The sequence below is a fragment of the Protopterus annectens genome, chromosome 12.part0, assembly GCF_019279795.1.
Source record: "Protopterus annectens isolate FY-2018-M chromosome 12.part0, PAN1.0, whole genome shotgun sequence".
NCBI classification, from domain to species: domain Eukaryota; kingdom Metazoa; phylum Chordata; order Ceratodontiformes; family Protopteridae; genus Protopterus; species Protopterus annectens.
In genome coordinates this window covers 1417256194-1417281655 of record NC_056746.1, presented here as the reverse complement: position 1 = coordinate 1417281655, position 25462 = coordinate 1417256194, and positions in this window count along the sequence as shown.

Below are 25462 nucleotides of genomic sequence, written 5' to 3'. Positions count from 1 at the left end.
CCATGGTCAAGTAACAGTGGCTAAAACTGCCCCCCAGTTTATAGCCTGCTACAGACTACCGTCCCAACACCAGGAACTGCACTTGGCCTATGTTGGAATACATGAATATATCAAGTCCTCCAAACCACATTATATTGGGTGACTGAAAATACCCAGACATAGACTGGGAGCATTATACTAGCTCCAAAACTGTAGGACAAAAGTTCATAGAATCTATAAACCAAAATGCCCAGGAACAACATACCACTCCCACAAGAGGGGTAAGCATACTGGATGTGATAATCAGCAACATGGGTACTGGATGGCAAGATGAGAAGTGTATTGCTCACTGGTAAGACCAGACCATAGAGTAATCACACTGGATATACACATCCTGACCATAGTCCCTGGCCAGAAAACCACAGTGAAAAACATGTGTTAAGCAAAATTTGCACTCCTCCAAACTGATGTGGAATCCATTAAAGGTCCTGTGCAGGTGCAAAATATGGGCCACACCTCAGAACCTGTTATACAGGCATTCCATGAACACTGCCAGGAATGCTTGGATTATGCAATCCTAAATTAAAACAAGACACAATGCCATACACGCAGGCATCTGGCATGGTGGACACCAGCCATAACCAAACCATGCAAGAGAATGAGGAAGCTACTACATGATAGAGCAAACATAAAAAAAGAAGTAATCACTGATCAGTAGTATGGCAATAAAATATGTCCACACATACAATCCACTAAGGCCAGCTACAACAAGTTGAATCTGTAAATCTTGAGGCAATGTTACACCTGCCCCAAGTACACAGACAACCCCCAACTCCCCCCAAGAAATACAAATACATGTGAGAGATGCAACCATCTATCCAAACTGGAGGCTGAGCTCCCTCAACTCAGTACTCCCAAAACTAGTCAGGAGGAGAAGGTAACCACACACACCACAAACCCAGTCCCACATAGACCTATCACAACTGCAAACCAAAGACATAAACACAGAAAAACATTCCCGGAGGCCCAAATTACAAACACACCACACCAACAGAGGCCTCCAAAGCAGACACCCAATCAAACAACCTCCAAACATAGCACATGCAACACATAGTACACAAAGCTGGTGTGCCAAACAGTCACAGGCCAGAAGGAGAAACAACATGCCTGATACAGTTGTAATAGGTGACTCCATAGTGAGACACGCTGCTGTCCCGCACACCAGACTGAACAAGGGAAAGGGTACAGTAAGCTGCCTGTAGGCTGCTACAATATGCCACATAACACAAGTATGCAGGTTACCCCAAAGCAAGTAGAAATATGATGCAGTCATAGTCCATGCTGGTGTGAATGACCTGAGATGTACCTCCCCGGACTACAGGAAAAGAGACATAGATGAGCTCTCCGATTATGTAGTCCAGGCCGGAATGACACTGACCGTTTGCAGCATCCTACCCTCACCAAGAATGATGCCACAGTACAAACACCGAATGATCAGTTATAACAAGTTGCACAATTACTGGTGTCATTCCAAGGGGATCCAATGTCTGTCTGCTTGGGATGTCATGCTTGACAAGCCACGCAGCTGTTCCAGGGATGGCTTGCACCTGTTACCCCTGGGCGTCTGGATATTGGATAAGGCTTTTGACACCTCCATAGAGCCTTTCGTAGGCAAGGCTGAAAAGACTAACCCACCACCCTACAAAACATAAGTGGAAAGAAACATAAGGGTAATGCTGACCAATGCCAGATGTGTAAACCTCAATATGCATGCTCCCGAGGCCCTCCTCAGTATGGAGAACATTGATGTTTGTGCAGTGACAGAAACCTGCTGCAAGCCTCCTGACAGCACACCAGCACTACCAGGTTATACCACATATCATGCGTTATTGCCCCAAAACATGGAACAAAACATAAAAGGAGGGTGAGTATCCATATTCAGCACAGACACCCATACGTCCAGGTAACTGACAATGCACAAGGCATTGGAGTCCACCCATGTGCAACTAACCATAGGCAAGACTGCTGCACAGTCTGCAGCATGCTACAGACCACACTCTCACACACAGGAACCCCACCCAGCTGTCCTGAAGACACTGGACAGTATGAATGTCCCACCAAATACCAAACAAGGTACTCACAAATTACCATATAGGTGGTAAACCATTATGTATGGAAGGAGTAATCAGGGACCTAGGGACACAAGTGGACAGTAACCTGTTATGTGACACTCACATTGCCAATGTGGCTAGGAAGACTGTCTATATTGGACACCGTATCATGAAAGTATTCACATCTACGTCAACAGAGATCATTGTGCTCCTATACCATTCTCTTATCAGACCCATAATCTAGTACAATGCCTCATTTGGGATGTACCTTACCTGACACCTGCAGCAGTTAGAAAGACCTCAAAGGTACCTCACCAAGAGGATAAAGGGTCTCAAATATATGTCATATGCTGCCTGGCTGTAGACACCCCAGCTGAATGCAGTCATATACTGCCTACACAGAGGCATTGTATGCCTGTTGTACAAGGCCATTTCCAACACAGGAGTAATGGACATGCTCCACCCCAGAAAACTCAAATCCCTCGGAGCTGTGAGAGTGAGAGATGTCAACCTCAACACATAATGAAATAGGATGTGCTGGAGGGACAGATACATAAACCAGAGGCTCCCCACACCCTGGAACAGAATCCCACTCCATGTTAGGCAGAGCCCCTCACTGACACTCTTCAACAGGAATCTTGCCAAGTGGATGGATGATCGTAGATTTACACTGGGGGTCTTCACTGTGTCACATCCAGACAGAGGCACAGCAAAGCAAATCATAAATGGCCATAATATTCACATAGCAAGGGGTGGCAAAAGCCACACACACTCTGGCTAGGCTTACAAATGCCCTAGGGTGGATAGCCTAGTATGAACCTATGAAGATACAAATTGTACAGGACACTAAGGATAATCCCAAGGCTTCCACAACTGATGGTAGGAACCGTGTTGTGAATTCACAGATATGCTCTGAATCACACAAATATTACAAACAACATACCAAACACACACACACATTGCCAACATACATCCTGACAGTTGCAGTGCAACCCCCCACCCCAGAATGCAAAATATCTATCCCCGCAGACTGCTGGCCCCCTGACATTGCAGATGCTGTGGTAACAGCCAGCATCTACAAAGCAAAACACACAGCAGCAATGGTATGAGATGGTGTCCTGGGCTGAGTCCAACATGGACTCCAAGAAGAATGGAATGCCAAATCACACTACTGCTCAATGTCAGCCTTACCACAGAATATGTATCCAAAGAGCAGTGTACAACAACAGTGGTTGTTCTCAACAAAGGTGTTGCCTGAATGGATACTGAAAATGACCACCCCAGAATCCTGAGAAGCTCGGTCTGCACAGCTATGGAAAGGATCAGCATGTACCGCAGACATAAAGATATTGGGGACCTACTGACACCGGACCCTACCCAGTGTGGCTTTCTTAACTGCAGATCCTGCCCCTAAACATGTTTGACTCATTTGAAAAGTCATTAAGGTCATTGATGAGCTCAATGTGGTCCACACAGCATAGCTGGACCTTGCAAAGGCTTCTATACAATACCCTACATGTTCATTATAGATATGCTCACCAGCTTAAATATAAACCCCTATGTCAGTAGAGGGGTTGCAAATCAGACCAAGGACAGAACTGACATGGTCAGACATGCTGCAGCCATGTCAGACTACAAACCAGATATAACTGGCATCCCACAAGGCTTGGTCCTGGGACCTCCCTCGTTTGGTATATATGTCCCATAGGTACAGGCCAACATGGAAGGACTGTGTCTGAACATGTTTTCAGAGGACTACAAACTGTCCACCATATCTGACCCTCCAGCTGACACAAGCATCCCACAAAAGGGACACATAGAAACAGACAACTGGTGCCATAGTCATGTCAGCAAGCTAATTGCAGAAAAGTGTATAGTCAACCCCCGTGGATATACAGTAAGTGCCCATCAATTACCACATAGGTGTTAACCCATTATGTACTTAACATGTAATGAGAGACCTGGGGACACAAGGTGATAGATATCCTGCATTGGACAAACATGTGGCTGTAGTGTTTACAGAAACATACCATATACCCACCTAATCATGAAGGTTGTCAGATCTAGATAAGGGGAGGTCATTGTGGCTCTGCAGTCATCCTTCATCAGCGTTACAATTGACTACAATAGCCCCTGTGGGATGTACCTCAGCAGACACCTCCATCAACTGTAAAGTCCCCAACAGTACCTCACCAGGAGTATCAAAGAGCTTGCACAGATGCCATGTGTTGCCTGATTAAACAAACTGCAGCTACACACACTGCCATACTGCCCACCCAGAGGCAAGCTGTGCCTGTTGTATAAAGCCATGTCCAAGCTGGAATCAATAAACATGCTGCACCTTGTACAATCTGAATGGCAGTGAGCTATGCACATGAGAGACCTGAACCCCAGCAATGACATACATAGGACAAGCTGTACTGCATGATCCATAACACAGAAGCCACCCCCGCTCATGAGTAAACTCCCAGTACAGGCTATCCATAGAGTCACTCATCGATTCTCCTCAAGAGGAATCTTGATGAGTGGATGGGAGATGGTAGGTTTACCCTGGGTATCACTGTTAGGTCACAGGTAGACAGAGGCACAGTATACTAACCATGACATATGTCATGGCAAACTCCACTTACAATGTGTGTCAAAGGACAAACACACTCTCCAACTAACATTAGAAATGGCCTAGGGCACATCACTAGTGTTTTCAAATGTACACCTATGTTGTGGAATACACTATCAATGTTGGACAAGCCTGGTTTAAGTAGTTCAGATCTAAACATAATGCAACATGGTCAGATGTGCACAACTGGCCCCTAACCAGGCTGTTGTGCTCACTATGGAAATGTAAAGCAGTGATAGGACTAAAGCCCAGGATACTGTCCACCACAGTCAAAGTACTGAACCAGTACACTATATGGTACTACAGTGTTAGGTCAGTATGAAAGGATGTTGACAACTGTATGCAAAGTATCCCATGCAAACCCTGCAGGCACAGTATAATCCCTGTTGTGTTCACACACAAAGCAGTCGGACAGTAACTACACAACATGACACACAACACACAACCATAAATGGGAGATATTTGTTGAAGTTCACACTCATCCACAAATGTGGTGGGCTGCAGAGTTCAACATATGGAAAGATCACACTGTGCATGCTCGCACACTTTGATAAATGAGACATATGTCAGACAACATGCCATGGGAAGGCTGAACTGGGCATGCTCACACACTTAGGCCAAATCTCAGTTTAGCAGTTGGCCACACATATCTGGTATTTGTACATGTTATTTCAGGAACCAACCACATTACAGCAATCTGCCCAGTGCACACAGTTAAATGACTACAGAGACATATGTGATATAGTGGATCCCTCCCATATGCAAACATCTTCCACAGATACACAAGTTGTTCATACAAACAGGGAATGCTATGGCAATAAAGACCTGCAAACAGTCTATCAGCAGCAAATAATGTGCATTTGACAATTAAACATATGGGTGTAGAGGTCAACACTAGGCTGTTTGCCCTAGGGAATGACAGCCTAGCCAGAGTGTGCTTGGCGTCTGCCTCCCCAGTACAGTAGGCTACTGTGCCACTGTAAAGTAGGTCACATAAGGCACCGTGTGAGGCTAGTGTGCTGTGCCTCTGTCAAGCAGGGACACAGTGGAGATCCCAGGGTTTGAATTTACTAAGCCACAGCCATGTTGTTGGTGTGTGCTGGAAGAGGGTTGCTGAGGACCTCTAACAGTAAGTGGGCGTCAATAACAGACTGAGGGGAGCCTTATCTGCATTGTCTGGACAATTTCACTGTCAACACTGTGTCTTGATGATTATGAGGGATTGAAGTGTCATGCCGGTACTGTTCAGAGATGTCCTCCTTCTGTGGGCTACTGCTCTGCAATGTATTAGCTCACTCTGTTGGACAGCTCATATATGGCTGGTGTACATCTGACAGGTGTCCTGTTGTGGAGCAGTCATGGGTATATTTGGGATAGCATGATCAATGCAAATCTTCCACATGCTCATAGAATGCAATTGTCAAGGATTATGCAGAGTGGCCTGTATACTCCCCCAGCATGGGTCCTTTGAAGTCTTCCATCCCAGTCTTCACAAGTGCAAAGTCTGCTTTTGATAAATACAGTTTGTTTGCAGTGACAACCTTGCCTGGGGGTGGGGATGGGATATGGATGGCCAGGAAAGGTGGGTATGGTCAGATATCAACAATGGTGGTCTACCTCTGGTGTGGAACAGTGAGTACCCATGTTGTAGATGGTCAGGTGCAATATGTATTCCCCCTTGTGGCTGTGGTGAGTGGTTCTGCCATAGCACATGGACTCACAAATTGTAGTGGCTGTAGGGTAATGTTGTAGAGGCCTGAGTAGTTCCTACACACAATATGCCTGTACCTGACGTTAACAACTGGAATGGTGTATGTGAACACCTGCATATCTTGACACTGTTCCCAGGGAAGCAAAGTGTGTGTCCTGGATGTGGGAGGGGTGGTCAGGACTGGTTGTGTTGTGTGTTACAGGTCCTGTGGTCACGAAGCATGGTATAAAACATAACCTGCCAGTGCCATTTGCATATCTGACCCTGACGTAGGTGGCTGCAAATGCATATATATGCTATCCCCCACCTGACAGGTAGTACTAGATGTACATACCTCTGTAGAAATAATGATGTCAGCACCCTATAAATACTGCAGGTGCAGAACAGATACCCAGTAATTTGGATAGAGCGCTCTGCTAATGCGTCTGTCTCGGGTGTCCTAACATATTTAGGTAGGGGTTTGAATCCTGCAAATGCTCAGTGTGGGTGTGTGTGAGTGGGGTTGGTGTGTGGGCAAGTCTGCGTGAGGGAGATGTCCCTTTTGGCAACTGGTAAAACACACTACAGGATGCACATTCCTCTTTCTAAACACTGATGATGTCAGCACCCTATAAGTACAGCAGGATAAGGGAACCCTCCCCGTAATGTGAATAGCGCACTCCGCTAATGTGTCATAACATAGCTAGGTAGGGGTTTGAATCCTGCAAATGGCAAGTGTGTGTGTTTGGATGAATGGGGTTAGTGTGTGTGCAATTCTGTGTGAGGGAAATGTCCCTTTTGTGCAACTAGGAGAACACACTACAGGATGCACATTCCCCTTTCTAAACACTGATGATGTCAGCACCCTATAAGTACAGCAGGAGAAGGAAAACCTCCCCATATTGCGAATAGCACACTCTGCTTATGTGTCCGTCTTGAGTGTCATAACATAGTTAGGTAGGGGTTTGAATCTTGCAAATGGCAAGTGTGTGTGTTTGGATGAGTGGGGTTAGTGTGTGTGTAATTCTGTGTGAGGGAAATGTTCCTTTTGGCAACTAGGAGAACACACTACAGGATGCACATTCCCCTTTCTAAACACTGATGTCAGCACCCTATAAGTACAGCAGGAGAAGAAAAACCTCCCCATAATGCAAATAGCGCGCTCCGCTAATGCGTCTGTCTTGAATGTCATAACATAGTTAAGTAGGGGTTTGAATTCTGCAAATAGCAGGTGTGTGTTTTTGGATGAATGGGGTTAGTGTGTGTGTGCAATTCTGTGTGAGGGAAATGTCCCTTTTGGCAACTAGGAGAACACACTACAGGATGCACATTCCCCTTTCTAAACACTGATGATGTCAGCACCCTATAAGTACAGCAGGAGAAGAAAACTTTCCAGTCCAGTAATGCGACTCTATACTAATGTGGTGTGTGTGCAATTCTGTGTGAAATGTCCCTTTTGGCAACTAGGAGAACACACTACAGGATGCACATTCCCCTTTCTAAACACTGATGATGTCAGCACCCTATAAGTACAGCTGGAGAAGGTATGTGGCATGGACAATGACTGAGTCATATGTGTCTATGCCTCTGACTGACCTGTATGCTTGTGTTATGTGGTGGACCATAGTGCCCAACAGGCATATCACTGTGACCTTCACCTTGTCCAGCCTGGTGAGCATTACCTCACTGTACCGGACAATAAAGGTACCTAACACAACTGTGGCAGGTGTGTTGTCTAGCCGTACAGGCTGTGACTGTTTGGCACACAGAATTTGTGTGCTATGTGTTATGCGTGATGTGTTCTGGCATAATGTATGCCTGTGTGCCAGCTGCAGAGGTGTCTGCCTCTCAGGCAGGATGCTATTCTTAGTCTCCACGAATGGCCAAGTGTGTTCACGTGCTTGTATTGCTGTCAGTGTAGGTCTACATCAGACTGGTATTGTAGTCACTGTAGTATTTCATGCCACCTGACAGGTTATGCCAGTACTGGGTTCAGAGTGCTTAGTCCCCAGTTTGGCTATGTGGTTCCATCTCATACATGTGTTGTACATCCATGTGTAGGGGAGAGGGTTGACTGTGTACATGTGGCAGCTGTGACATTGCCACATGACCCACATATTCCACAACTGTACCATAGAGGTGACTGACAACTGACCTTTGCACATGCTACCATAGTATTGTGATTGCCATGGTGATTAACAGCACATAGGGCCAATGGGGAACAAGGTACATAGGGTCATAGGTTCATAGGTTCATACTAGGCTATCTGCCCTAGGGCATTTATAAACCTAGCCAGAATGTGTTTGTCTGTCGCCATCCATTGTAAATATATCTTGCCATGCCCTTTCTCGAGGTTAGTATACTGTGCCTCTGTCTAACAGTGACACAGAAGTGATACCTGGGGTAAACCTACAATGTCCCATCCACTCATCAAGATTCCTCTTGAAGAGAGTCAATGAGGGACTTTGCCTAACCTGGACTGGGATTTGATTCCAGAGTGAAGTGAGCCTCTGGGTTAAGAATCTGTCCCTCCAGCATGTCCTATTTATTTCAGTGCTGAGGTTCAAGTCTCTCAAGTGTGTAGCTCGATGGGATTTGGATATTCTCAGGTGCAGCATGCCCATTAATTCCGGGTTTGACATGGCTTTATACATCAGGCACAGATCGCCTCTGAACAGGCGGTATGCCACTGAGTAGAGCTGGGGTTTCTTTAACCGGTCAGCATATGGCATCTGTTTGAGCCCTTTGATCCTCTTGGTGAGGTACTTTTGTGGTCTTTCCAGTTGCTGCAGGTGTCTGGTAAGGTACATCCCAACAGGGGCATTGTAGTCAATTATGGGCCTGATGAGGGATGAGTAAAGAGGCACGATGTCCTCCCCTGATCTAGATGTGAATCCCTTCATGATGGGGTGGGCTATATAAAATGTCTTTCTAACCACTTTGGCCATGTGGTTGTCAAATGAGAGATTGCTATCAACTTGGGTCCCCAGGTCCCTAATTACTTCTTCTGTACTTAATGGATTACCACCTATGTGGTACTTTGTGGGCACTTTGTTTTTGCCAAAGGGGATGACTATACACTTTCTTGCATTCAGCTTGAGGCCATGGCTCTGGCACAAGTTGTCTGTTTCTATGAGGCCCTTTTGGAGGAAGCTTGTGTCGGCTGGAGAGTTGATTATGGTGGCCAGTTTGCAGACATCTGCATATTTGGTCAGCCACAGTCCTTCCGTGTTGGCCTGTACCTCCGATAAATATATACCAAACAAGAGAGGTCCCAGGACTGAGCCTTGTGGGACACCACTTGTAACTGGTTTGGAGTCTGGCATGGCTCCAGCAATTCTAACCATGTGGGTTCTATCCTTGAGCCAGTGTGCAATCCATCTAGTGACATAGGGGCTTATATTTAAGCTGGTGAGCTTCTCTAGACTGCCTGAGTGGGGTATTGTATCGAAGGCTTTTGCGAGGTCCAGGTAGGCTGTGTGGACCACCTTCCCCTCGTCAATGGCCTTGGTGACTGTTTCAAAGAAATCAACCAGGTTTGAGAGGCAGGATCTGCCCTTAACAAAGCCAAACTGGGTATGATCCAGTGTCTGTAGGTCCCCAATATCTTTATTTATGAGGTCCATGATGATCCTTTCCATAGCTCTGCAGATGGAGCTAGAGTGGCTTATGGGGCGATAGTGTCCAGGATCCGTTGAGGCACCACCTTTCTGTAGAGGGACCACTGTTGCTGTACGCCACTCTTTGGCCACATATCCTGTATTAAGGCTGGGATTGAACAGTAGTTTTATGTTTGGTTGTAGCTCTTCTTGGAGTTCATGTAGGACACAGCCCGGGACACTGTCTGGTCCCATTGATGCAGTGTGTATTGCTTTGAAGAAGGCGGCTCTTACCTGAGCATCTGAGATGTCAGGGGGAGGGGCAACACTCTTCTGGGATACATATTTGCCCTTTCAGTGTGGAGGGGGGGGAGTTTGTGCTGAACCTGTCAGCTAGAATGTTGGCAATGTCTGTGGGTTTGGTGTTTCTATTGACATTTTGGACTACCTCTGAGCATATCTGGGAATTACCACCCAGGTTCCTAACATAACTAAAGAAAGCCTTGTGATTATCCTTAGTGTCCTGTGCAATTTCTCTCGAAGCTGGCCTTAGACAATCTTATGAGTGCCTGTAGTTATTTGCTAATACTGATCAGTGATGCCTTCCCTTTTTGGGATTTTTCTGTATCATTTAGTAGCTTCCTCCTTCTATTGTGTAGTATTTTTATGGCTGGGGTCAACCAGACAGGACGCCTGCCTTTGGAGGATTGGGTCCTGGTTTTATTCGGGATCACATGATCCATGCATTCCTGAAGGTGACCATAGAATGCGTTTATAGAGGAATCTGCGGTCTGGTCGGTAGTTTCCACAGGCCCGGGGGCTTTGGAGGTTTCCACCTCAGTTTGGAGGAGCGTGAATTTGCTTTAGGGAAGTTGTTCACTGTGGTGTTCTGGGCAGGGGGTGGGGTCGGGATGTGAATATCCAGTGAGATTAGTTTATGGTCTGATCTTACCAGTGAGGGACACACTTCTGGTCTGGAGCATAGAGTCCCCATGTTGGTGATGATCAGGTCCAGTATGTTTCCCCTTCTTGTGGGAGTGGTAACAAGTTGTTCCATAGCATTTGAGCTCATATATTCTAGGAATCTTTGGCCTAGGGTGTTGGAGCTAGAGTCATGCTCCCAGTCTATGTTTGGGTAGTTGACGTCACCCAATATAATGGTGTTTGGAGAGACCTTCATATTTTCCACTGTTCTCAGGAAGGCCGAGTGCAGTTCTTGGGTTTGGGAGGGTGGTCGGTAGCAGGCTATAACCTGGAAGGCAGTTTCACCCATTGTTAGTTGCACATGGATAGTCTCTGATGCTTGGTGCTTTGCCACCAACCTGGAGGTGTGGGTATCTTTGATGAATATCAATACTCCCCCTCCTTTTCTGGTTTGTTCCAAGTTTTGGGGCTGAAAAGCATGGTATGAGGTATAACCTGGTAGTGCTGGGGTACTCTCAGTAGCCCTGAACCAGGCATCTGTTACTGCACAGATATCGATGTTCTCCATGCTAAGGAGAGTTTCGAGTGCATGCATCTTGAGGTTTAGACTTCTGGCGTTGGGTAGCATTACTCTTAGTTTCTAATCCCTTGTGATACCTATGAAGGTTGGTTTGTCATTTGAGCCTTGCCTAACAAAGGCACTATGGGGGTAGCAAGAGCCTTTGTCAATATCCGAAAGCCCAGGGGTGACAGGTGCAAGCCATCCCTAACGAAGCAGGTGGTTCAACAGAAGATGAATATGTGAGGGTGTAGTGCCTGTGATTAGTTAGCAGTAGCATATATGACTGCTCACGTGGACAAATGCCAGGTAAGTCATATGCAATGTGTCACAGGCAACGTACATGTGAACAGGACAAACAGTGACATTCTGTCAATTGAGACATGGACATACATATAGTAAGCTATGCAGATGTCACTAGGAGTCCACAGAAGCTCTGTAACTATGCATTGCAGGTGGGATCTGTATTCCATGGTAATTGCAAGCAAACATGCATGCAAACAAAGCTACAGTAAGCAGGGCTGCATAAAGTCCATTGTACAACAAACAAGCTGTACCACTTCCAGTAGGTAACACTGCAAATATGCAGGCACTATGCACATGTACATGGAAATATACAGGTCAGATGGCTAGGGTCCAGTCTCAGCACACACAAGTGTACAGACCATGTACTGTCAGGATGTACAATAACTGGATGGAAACCCATGTGCTCATACCTGCAGTAATACACATGTCAAATAACAGACACTGAGCCTTCACTCAGTGGTTCCATACTTAGTAGGATGTATGCTACCTGGCCTGCCACCACAGTATCACTGACATGTATGGGGACTCTCCCTCCTGTGACAGTTAGTTTTGTGTGTTGGGGCTGTCTAGCATGGTATGAGATGTGAGCTTGCAGTGCTAGGGTGCTCCTGTGTGTCCTGTACCAGTCGTGTAGTACTGCACACATATCAACATCCTGAAACATCCGCATTGCAGAGTCCAGTGTGGGCAACATGCCACTTGCAGTTTACATGTCCATCATTGCGTATTAATACTTTCATTATCTTATCCCCTGTGCTACCTATGTTTGTAGCCTTCTGTTGACATCCTTACCACCGGTATGCCAACATGTGCAGATGATACACTATGGTACTTACCATGGGTGTAGACAACAGTACATGACAATCATACCATTACTGCATCAGGCATGCTGTGATATACCCACAATTATTTCAGCACACAGTACTGTTAACAACATGATACTATTACTACACGTCTATGTAGTCACCCTGTGCATCAGCAACATGTTAACCTGTATCTGCACTGATGTTACAGATTGCAGGAGGTGGCACAGTCTCATCATATGCACAGGGTGTGAACTTTGTATGCCTGAGTCAGCCACCGATACCACCAATTGACATGTATGTGTATGTGTGTTGGTGAGGGACAGCAGTACAAGGTGGGGCAATGTTGATGCAGTGTGTGCATGTATGCGGTAGCCCTAGGTGTTGTCAATTTGCATGTGTGTATGGATGCACACAGTTCCACCTCATAGCTGCCATATACTGATGTTTGTGGACAGCCACAGACTTGACCTGCCAGGTCATACAGATCAGTGTCTCTGGCCACGGACACGGTACCTGTGCCTTGCAGGGGTGCTACGGACCGTATCCGGTACCAACCCAGACTAGGCACTGTCATCAGAAGCAGGTGTTCATTGACTGGACACAGATCCCTATCGGGCCTGGCCAGAGCCACGTGCACGTGGTCTCCTGGGGCGGTCTGATGACAGCACAGACCCAGCATTGCTGGGGCTGCTGCTGGCACTATGGGGGCAGCCGCAGCCCTGTTGTCGTCTGCGACGACTGCCAGCTGCTGCTGTTGCTGGCACACACCCACGTCGATGCCTCAACCGTCCACCATCACCCTGGCTCATGGACATGTAGTTGTGGAACCGGTCTAATATGTCCCCACAATGTCTGTCTATGACATCGGTGAAATTACGGATGGCAGCCGCAATGTCACGCATACTGTCAGTCATGGCTGTAAGATATGCTGTCAGCTCCCTCAGACCCTGTCTGGTGTACCGTTCCATACGTGACTGTGCCTGCATGACAGCCCGAAACATAGCTGAGGTTGTAAGGCCTCTGTGGGCACATCTGACAGGGGCAGTACGCCCACAGATGCTCCCACGAGAACCCCTGGACATCTGTCTGTGTGGTACCATCTCAGGGCCATGCCCATGGCTGCTGTGTGGGGAGGCATGTGCCACAGATACCACATTACCCTGGTCAATGCCCACTGTATGCTGTCCATCACCTAGGGACATTGGTGACAAAGGGTGTATTGGCAGGATAACTGTGCGCATTGATGGGGTTGACAGCTGTGTACTGTCAATCGGCTGACCAGTGATGGACCCTGGCATACCTTGCTGTGCCATTACACAGATGTCACCATTATCAGTACCCATGGCACCTGATTCAGATTCCCTGCTGCATGACACCAGAGCAGCACCTGAACCAGTGGGAGGGAAACAGGAAACACAGTTTACAATGTCTACACAATATTACCAGTGATGCACACATCCACACATGCACAGGTCCAGACATGCACACATGCGCACATGCACACATGCACACATGCACACATGCACACATGCACACATGCACAGGTGCACACATGAACACATGCGCACATTTACACATGCACACATGTGCACACATGTACATATGCACAGGTGCACACATGCACACATGCACACATGCACAGGTGCACACATGCACATGCACACATGCACACATGCACACATGCTCACATGCACATGCACACATGCACATGCACACATGCACGCATTACGCATGCATGCACACATGCACATGCACCGTGCACATACGCACATGCATCGCATGCACCGCGTGCAGCATGCACACACATGCACACATGCACACGTACACATGCATACAGTTGCACACAATTGTACACTACTCAGTATGCGTGATATCAACACACAGACACGGACACACCTGCATGCATACAAAGAGCACTACTAAGTGAGCCTAATATTACTATTACTATCAAGACTATTACAGGTATTGTTAATACACACTCACCAGCATGGATAGGCTGCATTGCTGAAGTTAGGAAACTAATGTCAGTGGGCACAACTGTGCCATTGTTACTGAGTATGATACAGATCAGTAGTAGAACAGTCGCCTTTCACAGGTCAGCTGCTAATATTGAGGATATCACACTTGCACATTAAATACTATGATGACAGCTACAAATCAAGGACACACCTCACACATGCATTAACTACCAGTGTATACAACAGTCAACTATACATATGGCATATTACCTGCACGCTCATAGTCTTGCTGCTGCGTGGCTCCAGCCTCCATCATAATGCATGTCTGCTGCTGTTGTTGTTGCTGGCGGACTGGAGCCACTACACTCATGAGTAGTCCCTCCAGTCTGGTGAGTGGGGGATGTGTAGCCACCCCACCACCTGTGGCGACCTGTTACCTGTGGATATCAGACGCACGCTGACAGACATTTCTGATTAAATCACTGCAGTGATGTTGTACCTGCTCATATGTCCTATTATGCATGCCTATGTCATTTACCCGATGGACTATCTTGCCACAGTGCAGACCTCTCCTGCTGATTCTACAGGCGGAAAAGAGTATTGCATAATCCCGCACGAGGTTCTGGTGTATCTCCTCATCCTCAGTCATGGAGTAAGCTGATTTCATGGTGAATGTACCTGAAAAGAAAATAACTTGATATCAGCAATATATGTCAGCAGAATTTGGCACACATACTACACATGCTACTCGACTGTTATGATACAAATATATCTCATATATATAGCATCTGTCTGTCTATTGGTGGATACATGTAAATGGCCAGGTATCAGTGCTCAGCCAGCAACTGTGCAACAGTATTCGCACACTCCATACGACATACTACCAAACTCCTCAGTCGAACACTGATTCAGGTCCAGAGCACCTCCACAATTTGGGGGTTTGTATCTAGGTACTGTATGGCCTACATCATCAACTACTGTGATTGACCACAAACTAATTGCCCTGGATACATATCCCACCTCCACCACCAGCACAAACGAGTAATAGTGTGAATAACATTGTAGATGCAAACTTTTACACTTTGTAACAGTTACATGGTATCCTTTCAGCCCACTGGGCCAGTGGAAGACACAAACCCACAATGCTGACCCCTACACAATGCTTAATGGATATCTCCGAGAATGCATGGATCATGCAACCTATTATATGACCAAGACATCCTCCACAAAGGACAGTATCCTGTCTGGTGGACCCCAGCCATAGACAGATTGTATTAAAGATGGAAGCTACTGCAAGACAGAGCATAAGTCCACAAAGGGAAGGCATGTCTGAGCAGAACTAGTAATGATCTATTTTCTCACAAACATCCATGGCAACTCTTTTGAGAGGGAAATCAAGAGGGACACTACAGATAACCACAGAAGGCCTCTTCAGTTACAGTGTTAGCAACCTGGTCAGAATCCTCCTCCTATGCTCATAGTTAGTACACAACAACAACAATACACTGAAAACACAGATATTGACAACATTGTGGCAGTATTAGGTTCATGCAGGTGTCACCCCGCCCCTCTCCCCCAAAATATGACATAGTTATCCTAGCTGACTGTAACCTCCCCGTCAATAAGAGATGTCCAGGTGAGCCGCCTCAGGAAAGCAGAATACAACATGAGTGGGACCTGATGGTATCTCCAAGGCATGCTACATGAACTCTGGACAGGAGCTAAACACATATATAGAAGTGCTATGTAACACTAGCCTGACTACAGGATATGTACCTGTACACTGGCGCCAGCAGCAGTGGTTCCACTCCATGAAGGAGGGCACCTCAACATACCAATACAATACAAATACAATACAATAGATTACAAACAATACTATACAATATGCTATTGCCCTGGGACTACAGCAACATACTGTTCTGCTACCCTGACCATTGTGACACATGTGTGTGATGGTACCTGCTGTCACACAGTTACATGGGTGACCTTATATGGCACATTACCTTATCTGATTAACATTCAGCAGGGGTATGTGTGTGACATGTACTGGGGAGTCTTGCTTCTTAACACTGTGTGGTTTATTACAGGGTATGTCTTATCTGTGGGTAGGAACCTCACTCCACATGTGTTTCCCCATTGTAGTGGCACATGGATGACACACAGCAGTCATTTAGGTTGTGGATGGTGTGAGGTGTTGGATCTGTCATGGGTGTGACTTATGTATGTAAATCCAGGAGGGTAACCTCTATGTGGGTAGTATGTGTGTACTCTGTGGTGTTGTCAGTCATTGTGCATTGGTAATGTGTTTGAGGCATTGTCACAGTGTTGTACATGTCACTGCATTCTTCTCCATATCTGTAGCTGTCATGTGAGTGTGTTGTTCATGGCAGCCATTATGTGGTGTGGAGGGGTACACTGACTTACATGTCCATAGCTGACACACTATGTCTGCTGACACATACCATGTGCAGGTATTCCAGGAATAGTGTGCCACTGTGAATACTGGCTGGGGAATTATTGTATACTTATGACCCTGTTCACCCTGACATGCAGTGGTGGCAGCCAATCACATATCTGGTGGTTACTGGTGTAGGTGATTTGAAATGGGGTATGGTAATTCAGTTTTGGACACTGGTGTTCACTCTGTTTTGTCACCAGGCACCTGTTGAAATACACCTGTACACAAGTGCCTCACTAGAATATATATACATCTTCTCTCTCTATATATATATATATATATGTATATAGATATATTTATATGTATATGTATATATATATATATATATATATATATATATATATGTATACATATACACATATATATATTGGATGTACATATATTGCTATAGATATGGGGAGGGGTGTGTGACACAGAGGGGGTGAGGGGAGAGGACAGAGGTGGTGGGACAGGGGTGCTGAGGCTTGCACATACAGTCATACCTGTAGATAGTCAGATCAGTCTTTCTCTATGTATATGTATCTACATATCTATATCTGTATGTGTGTATTATATATATATGTTTGTACATATTCTATCTATCTACATCTGTCTATGTATTCCTATTATTCTCATGTATATGTATACATATGCATATTATATATATATATATATATATATATATATATATATATATATATATATATATATATATATACACACACATATATATATATATACATACATACATACATATTTTGACATACATACGTATCCATATGATAGACAGGTATATCAACATGTTTGTCTACCACTGTATACACACATTCAATATACTGCTAAAACATACATAACTGTGAAACCTACTTGTAAATTGCACTACAAATCCTATATTCAACCTACATCGATATGTGTACATAGATGCTCTCACATACAAATGTATGTATAGCCTTCATTGATAGTTGCTGTATGTCCCCTGCCCTTGCACATCTTCATATACATATGGATACAGACCTAATGACATGGAGGGTTCACAGTATGTAGACCTTTATAGTATTACTTACATTGCCTGTGTTTGTCACAGCTGCTTGTGTTGCCATCTGGTTTTGTGTCCTGCTGTCTACTTGCCAGTTGTCAGCTTTTCAGGGTGGCTGTTAAAGTTGAACAGTTTTGTTTGTGTATGTTTAATTTCTTGTTTTTCTCTGTCTCTGTCTCTGTCTCTGTCTCTCTCTCTCTCTCTCTCTCTCTCTGTCTTTCTCATACTCCTCCTCAGGGTGCAATGAAAGTATTGCATGTGGTGGACTGGGAGTACAGCATACTTTTGTAGGTATCTGCATATTTCCATGTGATGGCCTCTGCACCAATTGTTAGCCAGCATTTGCTAATTGCATGCAGCCAGTTAGTGTACTGATTGCAGTTCTCACTCAAGATTTCAGAACAGTGTGCTATAAAAGGTATGAGATAGGCGAGCCCTTTCAGATTTTAAGGGCAGGGACCATGCTGTATGCTGTGGACAATGTTCTGTGAGTGTAAAGGTTGGTATCTCTCTATATTTCCAGCTGTGTTGTAGATTAACATTCCTCCATTCATTTCCAGTTTCCTGTACTAACTGTGTATGTACACTGACACCTATGACTACTACTACTGTTAATGTGTGTGTGTGCTTTGCACTTTTTCTTGCACTTTGTTGCTATGGCTTCAATATTTGCTCCTTTACAGTCACTACTTGTATGCCTGCTAGGTGTCATGACTGTAGTGTGTTGCTGTGGTTTCCTATTTTCCATGTACATTCATTACCTTGGAATGCTTGGCTATATCTGCTAGGGTGTTACAGCATGCAGTGTGGTCGGGCCATGGTGTGTGGGCTTTGAATACATCTATTAGGGTATTTGAGTATGTTGCTGAGCAGGCCCCAGAGACTCCTCAGGGTGCATCTGTTATCTGCCTCATGGAATGGTACATACATCAGTGGGTACACCATTAAATTGTCTGGTATGCTGCAGTTGTGACTGTGGGATAGCATGAGCATATGTATTACTACACTTTTTCTGCCATGCAAGTGGTGGCATACTTTCAGGACTCCATAGTTACCATACTGCATGTGTTGTAACACCTTCTCTTGCCCATTGTTTGTACATTTCACATGGAGTCTGTGGGGTATCCCCTGTAACTCATTCACTGTTGCTATGTCCAGCTCTTAACTATTCAAATATGGTGGTGTCAGACCTCCCTCGTGTACAAATATTTGAGGTTGTCCACATTTCTGCCTCATATTTTGTAAATATCTCATGCACAGCTTTTTCTGGCCAATCACTCTGGCTCAAGTCAGAATATAGTGACAAACATTCAAGTTTCAGACTTCATACCCTTCCAAACATCCCACAAAATGCAGAACCTTTTACTCTCGAACTGTCTAAGTTTGTAGTAACATTATTTGTAATGTGTCCCTGGTTTTGGCCCTCTTGCTCCACATATTTTATTACTTGGTCCGGATGTGTTCCTTGTAAGAGGTTGTGGGTATGGGCAGTGATTATCAATGTTGTGAGTATGTGTGTGTGGCTTGCAAGGTGCCATACAGTGACATTATTAGCTACTAGCTACCAACTTAGCATGGCTGTTTCGTTCACACACACTACTATTATGGAAACTACAATTAGTTTTGACAGTGCACCTTAAATGACATGCTTTGTGTACTACACATCCTATACTCCCTTTACATTCATTCCTGCACTATTACACGATATATTTATTTTAGCACAATGTTCTTGTATAACAGTCATGGCTTAGTGGTAATTCATGCAGACTACTGTTTACAAGGTCCTGGGTTTGGGACTGACAGTGGGATTTTATTTTGCTTTTGAACTGACTACAGGACCTGTCAATCAGAGTGCCCAAGGCACTTTTAAGCAGTTGTAACCGGATTAGCACTGGTTTGGCGTGGAAGCCGACGATAAAGACGCATGCGCACTGGCGCTTAGCCCGCGCACACACGCAAGACACCTCGCTTAAACGTATGCATTACTTCAAGATTACACCACGCTATTTTCTTTTGAAAGAAATGAAATGGGGGACAGGAAAGTGGCAAAAAGGGGTGGTCACAAAGAGGGTAAGACAGTAGGGAAACAAGCTTGGGTTTTGCAGGAGGGATGTGGGTAAGGCCCATAGCTGCCCATTTCTTCATCAGCAACAGCTGTGTATATGTTTGTAAATTTGGTGTGACATTTGATACCTTACACCCTCTGGAGAGAGGTGTAAGGACAACAATAATACTTGTTGTACAGCCAATTGTACTGATAGTTTCCACAAATTGTTCGGCAGACACTGCGGTGCGGAATGGGCAGCTATGTATGGGGCGAATTTTTGTGGATACAGAGTGCCTTTTTTTTTTTCAGATGAGAGTGGTATGTCAGGTGAAGGGGAAGTCGGTATAGCTGGGGAGGTAGGTTGGTAGGTCAACAGACAAGACAAACAAGATGCACTACAGGGGCGGTGTATGACATGTGTGGGTGGGGTTACACAATTGACGGATGGAGGTTTGATATCCAGAGCCCATGAGCCCACAGATGGCAAAAGTGGAACTGATATCCCACCCATGGGCAGTTGCCACTGTTCCTTCACTGCCCAGGATGGGGCTGTGTTAGGGCTGTGGTAGGCCGGGCAACAGGCATGCCCGTAAGTTGTGCCATCACCTTGTGTGCTCAAGCTGCCGCGTAGGGGCCCAAGAACAGAGTCCTGATCTCCCCACGCACCACAGTCCGGACGCCACGGAGGGTGAGTGGTGGTTCTCCTCCTCACGCAAGCAGAGAGGGATGGGCCCCATCCCCTGCAGCACTTCCACCCGGCAGGTGGCACAGGGCCACCGTGGTGGAGGGTCCAGACTGCGCGACCAGTGCCAGGCACGCTGCCAGCTGAGGTGGGAAAGGTGGGTCCGCTTGGAACCCGCCTTCCCCTGTCGCCCCATGTTTTGCATTGAAGTCATGACAGTTTGGGTTAGTAACATACAATACCAGCCCGCAATTGTAACAGCATGCATTAGTAGTATTCCCATTAACCAAACACCCAGATATTCACACCATTGAACAGCTTAGCATAACACATGCATACTTGAACAGGCAATACACAGTCCAACAACATGTAGGTTGATTGATGGCATCAGGCCAATCAGGTTTGGATGTATGAACAGGCAGATGCATCAATGCCTGACATGCAAATATTTATGACCCAACAGGACAAATGTCCAGGGGTGTTAATTGTGATTGCACATGGCCAATTTCACGTGGAATGGATTATATGTGGTTATAGGGTGGGGTGAAGAAAATATTATTAACACCTTCAATACCAATACATATGCTGTACATTTCTAATAGCTACAGATATATACACACTACTGTTCTAACTACAGTTTCCTCTATGATAACTATTTCAATTTGGTGATAGGACTGTTACTGCTACATCAATATACATTTTATTGTTATTCATACATCATTCATATCTGGCTTTGTCTTTCAGCTACATCATCCTGCTACATTTGCTTTATATAGCTATAGACAACTGTGGATGTTTGATATTTCAGTCAATCATACTATTCAAGCATATTGCAGACTGGAGAGCAACATATCCAGATTTTGGGATACATTCCAGCTGCAGCAGCACTTTGGACACATTTCGCAGTTTGGTTCTCACTTCTGTCACATTCATTTCCTATTCTGTACTGACTGCAGTATACTTTATTCAGGGTTTCTTACTACTTTATTGGCGGATTCATAACTTTTTCACACTCTCTCACTTGTTTTCACTTTTACTATTCAGGGATGGTACTTACTTCTAGCTTTATTGACATGTTTTACCTGGTAGTTACTTGCAATCCTTCCAGTAGTCTCTCACTTCTGTCATGTTTCAGTACATATCAACAGGGATATATTTCACACGTGATTTGTTTCATCTTCTGCAGCTGTACTTTCAGCCTGCTGCAGGTTGTGTACTATTATATTACAGGTGGGGCATCTTATTTCAGACTTTATTTCAGACATTTTCATTTTTCTGTTTGGATTACAGACTGCAACACACTTTTCTTAATCACAATACTTGCAAACACTTCTTACACTGTTAGTTGCACATATTTTATTTACTTAGTGACTACACTGCACTCTTTGCTAACTGGTCATACTTTGATATTTCTTTACAGTTACTGGAGTGGATTACTGACCTGCCTGAGTTGGCGCAACCGCACCAGCCTATCGCCATAGGCTCTGGGCGGCTTTGCAGAACGGACACCTGCAGCTGTAATATAAAATGAAGTAATATTGGAATACACATCTCCATAAAATCATCTAATTTAATTTCTTACATACATAATTAAATGTAACTTACCCAGTAGTGGGGCTTGGGCATTTGCCGGGCCTCCTGAATCCAAAGGTTCAATTGGTCCTGCTTATGGCGCCTCTTCAGGTCTGCATGGTGGTGATGGACCTGCTCACCAGTCCTTGGAATCCCTGTGGCACTGGTGAGATCATGAGCCAACCGTCCTCACCCTCAGCCCTATATGCGCCCCACAGGACCTGGCCCTGCATGAGTTGGGCCTCATGATTGTGGACCAGGGAGCCAGACCATGTATTTGGACCTCAACGCCCCACCTCTGTGCTCAAAAGCAACTACCCCTCACCTACACCTGACATTCTGGCTTGCAAGTCAGTTCTCCTACAATCATTTATGCTGTGTATTCTCGCCTATGGGGCTTGATATATGCCAAGCTTTTTCCGTGACGCTATTTATCTGTGATTGGCCATTTTGGAATTGTATCCACTTCCACAAAACCTGCTTATGTCATGCTGCTCCACTTTCCTATTCATTCCTATATATCTGCTATTACTGCATTTGAGTACAGCTGTCGTGGCTTAGTGGTTCAGCATTTGACGATGGTGCATGGTGTCCTGGGTTCGAACCTGTGCCACTGCTTTTTATATTTTATGACCGTCTAGACAGTCATAGGGGTGTGTCTGTGTAAAGGCAGTTTTGCTACAGCCAGCTCCAACATTGCCCACCAGTTAGCTTGTTAGCACAGTGCACAGCCCGGCCGCAGCCCGAATGGGTGCACTGGTTCATGCGCTCATTTGGCTGTCAGCACGCATATTACGCCAGCTCAGCTAGGGTCACACAGTTTCAGCATGTGAAACCACTGCTCAGCTATGAAGTGCACTCATTTTGCACTTGTTAAATTTCTATCAGCTTAAGGGCTACGCCATTTTTCCACCTGTTAAACGCACTGCTCAGCTACAGGCAGATGCACTCACCTGGTTAAACTGTAGCCTCAAATATAGGCACATCTGGCATTTTCTATTGTTTTGTTACCTCACATTTCTTCAAAAAATAAATGGACTATTTCATTACATTTTACATAACTTGTGGATTTTATATATAGTACATTTAAGTCAGGGACTTGTTTAGTGCTTATTTTACTAAAAAATTGATGTTGTGGGGCTTGAACCATGGATGCTTGCTCTTCAGCCGACGCTTCTCTGGTCACACGCTTATTGCTTTTTGGCTTACTTTGCATATTTAGTTCTTATATGCTTTCCACTGACTACTAATCACGTGGCTGCCGCCACGTGGCACGCCCACGCAAACGAAAGGCTTTAAGATTTCACGGGCAAACATCTTTACAATTTAAAAAAAATGATAAGATGTTCATTTGTAAATTTTATGTTCGTAGTCTGTGGGGGCATGTGTTGTGTTGGGTTTATTCACATTTCCAAGGACTCTGTCATGGGTGTTTACTTTGGGCACTTTTACCGTGGGGGCGTGTTCGCGCTGCAGGGCTCGGCCCGCGGACACGCCCCTACTGTCTTACATGGACCGGTTAGCCTTAGGTGTGATTCAGCATGCTCTCATGAATATGCAGACCATGCTGACATCACTCCGTTTAACTGCAGCCTCCGTGTAAGAGTTATAACTCTTAGACGGAGGCTTCGTGAATCCTGCCCAGTGTATGTAGAGAGTGCCATAAATGTAGATTGCACAGCACATAAAAATAATATGCAAACACAACATATGTAGAGAGTGGCATAAATGTAGACTGCACAGCACATAAAAATAATATGCAAACACAACATATGTAGAGAGTGCCATCAATGTAAAATGCACAGATCAAAAACATAATATGCAAACACAACATATGTAGAGAGTGCAATAAATGTAGACTGCACAGAACATAAAAATAATATGCAAACACAACATATGTAGAGAGTGCCATTTATGCAGGCTGCACAGCACATAAAAATAATATGCAAACACAACATATGTAGAGAGTGCCATAAATGTAAAATGCACAGCAGAAAAACATAATATGCAAACACAACATATGTAGAGAGTGCCATAAATGTAAAATGCCCAGCATATACAAATAATATGCAAACACAACATATGTAGAAAGTGCCATCAATGAAAAATGCACAGTTCAAAAACATAATATGCAAACACAACATATGTAGAGAATGCCATAAATGTAGACTGCACAGCACATAAAAATAATATGCAAACACAACATATGTAGAGAGTCCCATAAATGTAGACTGCACAGCACATAAAAATAATATGCAAACACAACGTATGTAGAGAGTGCCATAAATGTAGAATGCACAGCACAAAAACATAATATGCAAACACAACATATGTAGAGAGTGCCATAAATGTAGGCTGCACAGCACATAAAAATAATATGCAAACACAACATATGTAGAGTGCCGTAAATGTAGGATGCACAGCACAAAAACATAATATGCAAACACAACATATGTAGATAGTGCCATAAATGTAGGCTGCACAGCACATAAAAATAATATGCAAACACAACATATGTAGAGAGTGCCATAAATGTAGAATGCACAGCACAAAAACATGATATGCAAATACAACATAGGTAGAGAGTGCATTAAATGTAGGCTGCACAGCACATAAAAATAATATGCAAACGCAACATATGTAGAGAGTGCCATAAATGTAGGCTGCACAGCACAAAAACATAATATGCAAACACAACATATGTAGAGAGTGCCATATGGGAATGTAGAATACAGTACAAAAACATAATATGCAAACACAACATATGTAGAGAGTGCTATAACAAAATGTACAGCACAAAAACATAATATGCAAACACAATATAAGGGGAAAGAGTGCTATAAATGTAGAATGCACAGCACAAAACATAATATGCAAACACAACATATGTAGAGAGTGCCACAAATGTAGAATGCAGAGTCATAAAACATAATATGCAAACACAATCTATGTAGAGAGTGCTACAATGAATGCAGAGTACAAAACATAATATGTAAACACACCTATGAGAGTTACAATGTAGAATGCACAGCTTCATAAACATAATATGCAAACACAACCATACGTAGAGAGAAGTGCCAGACATGACTGCACAGCACAAAAAATAATATGCAAAACACAACATATGTAGAGAGTGCCA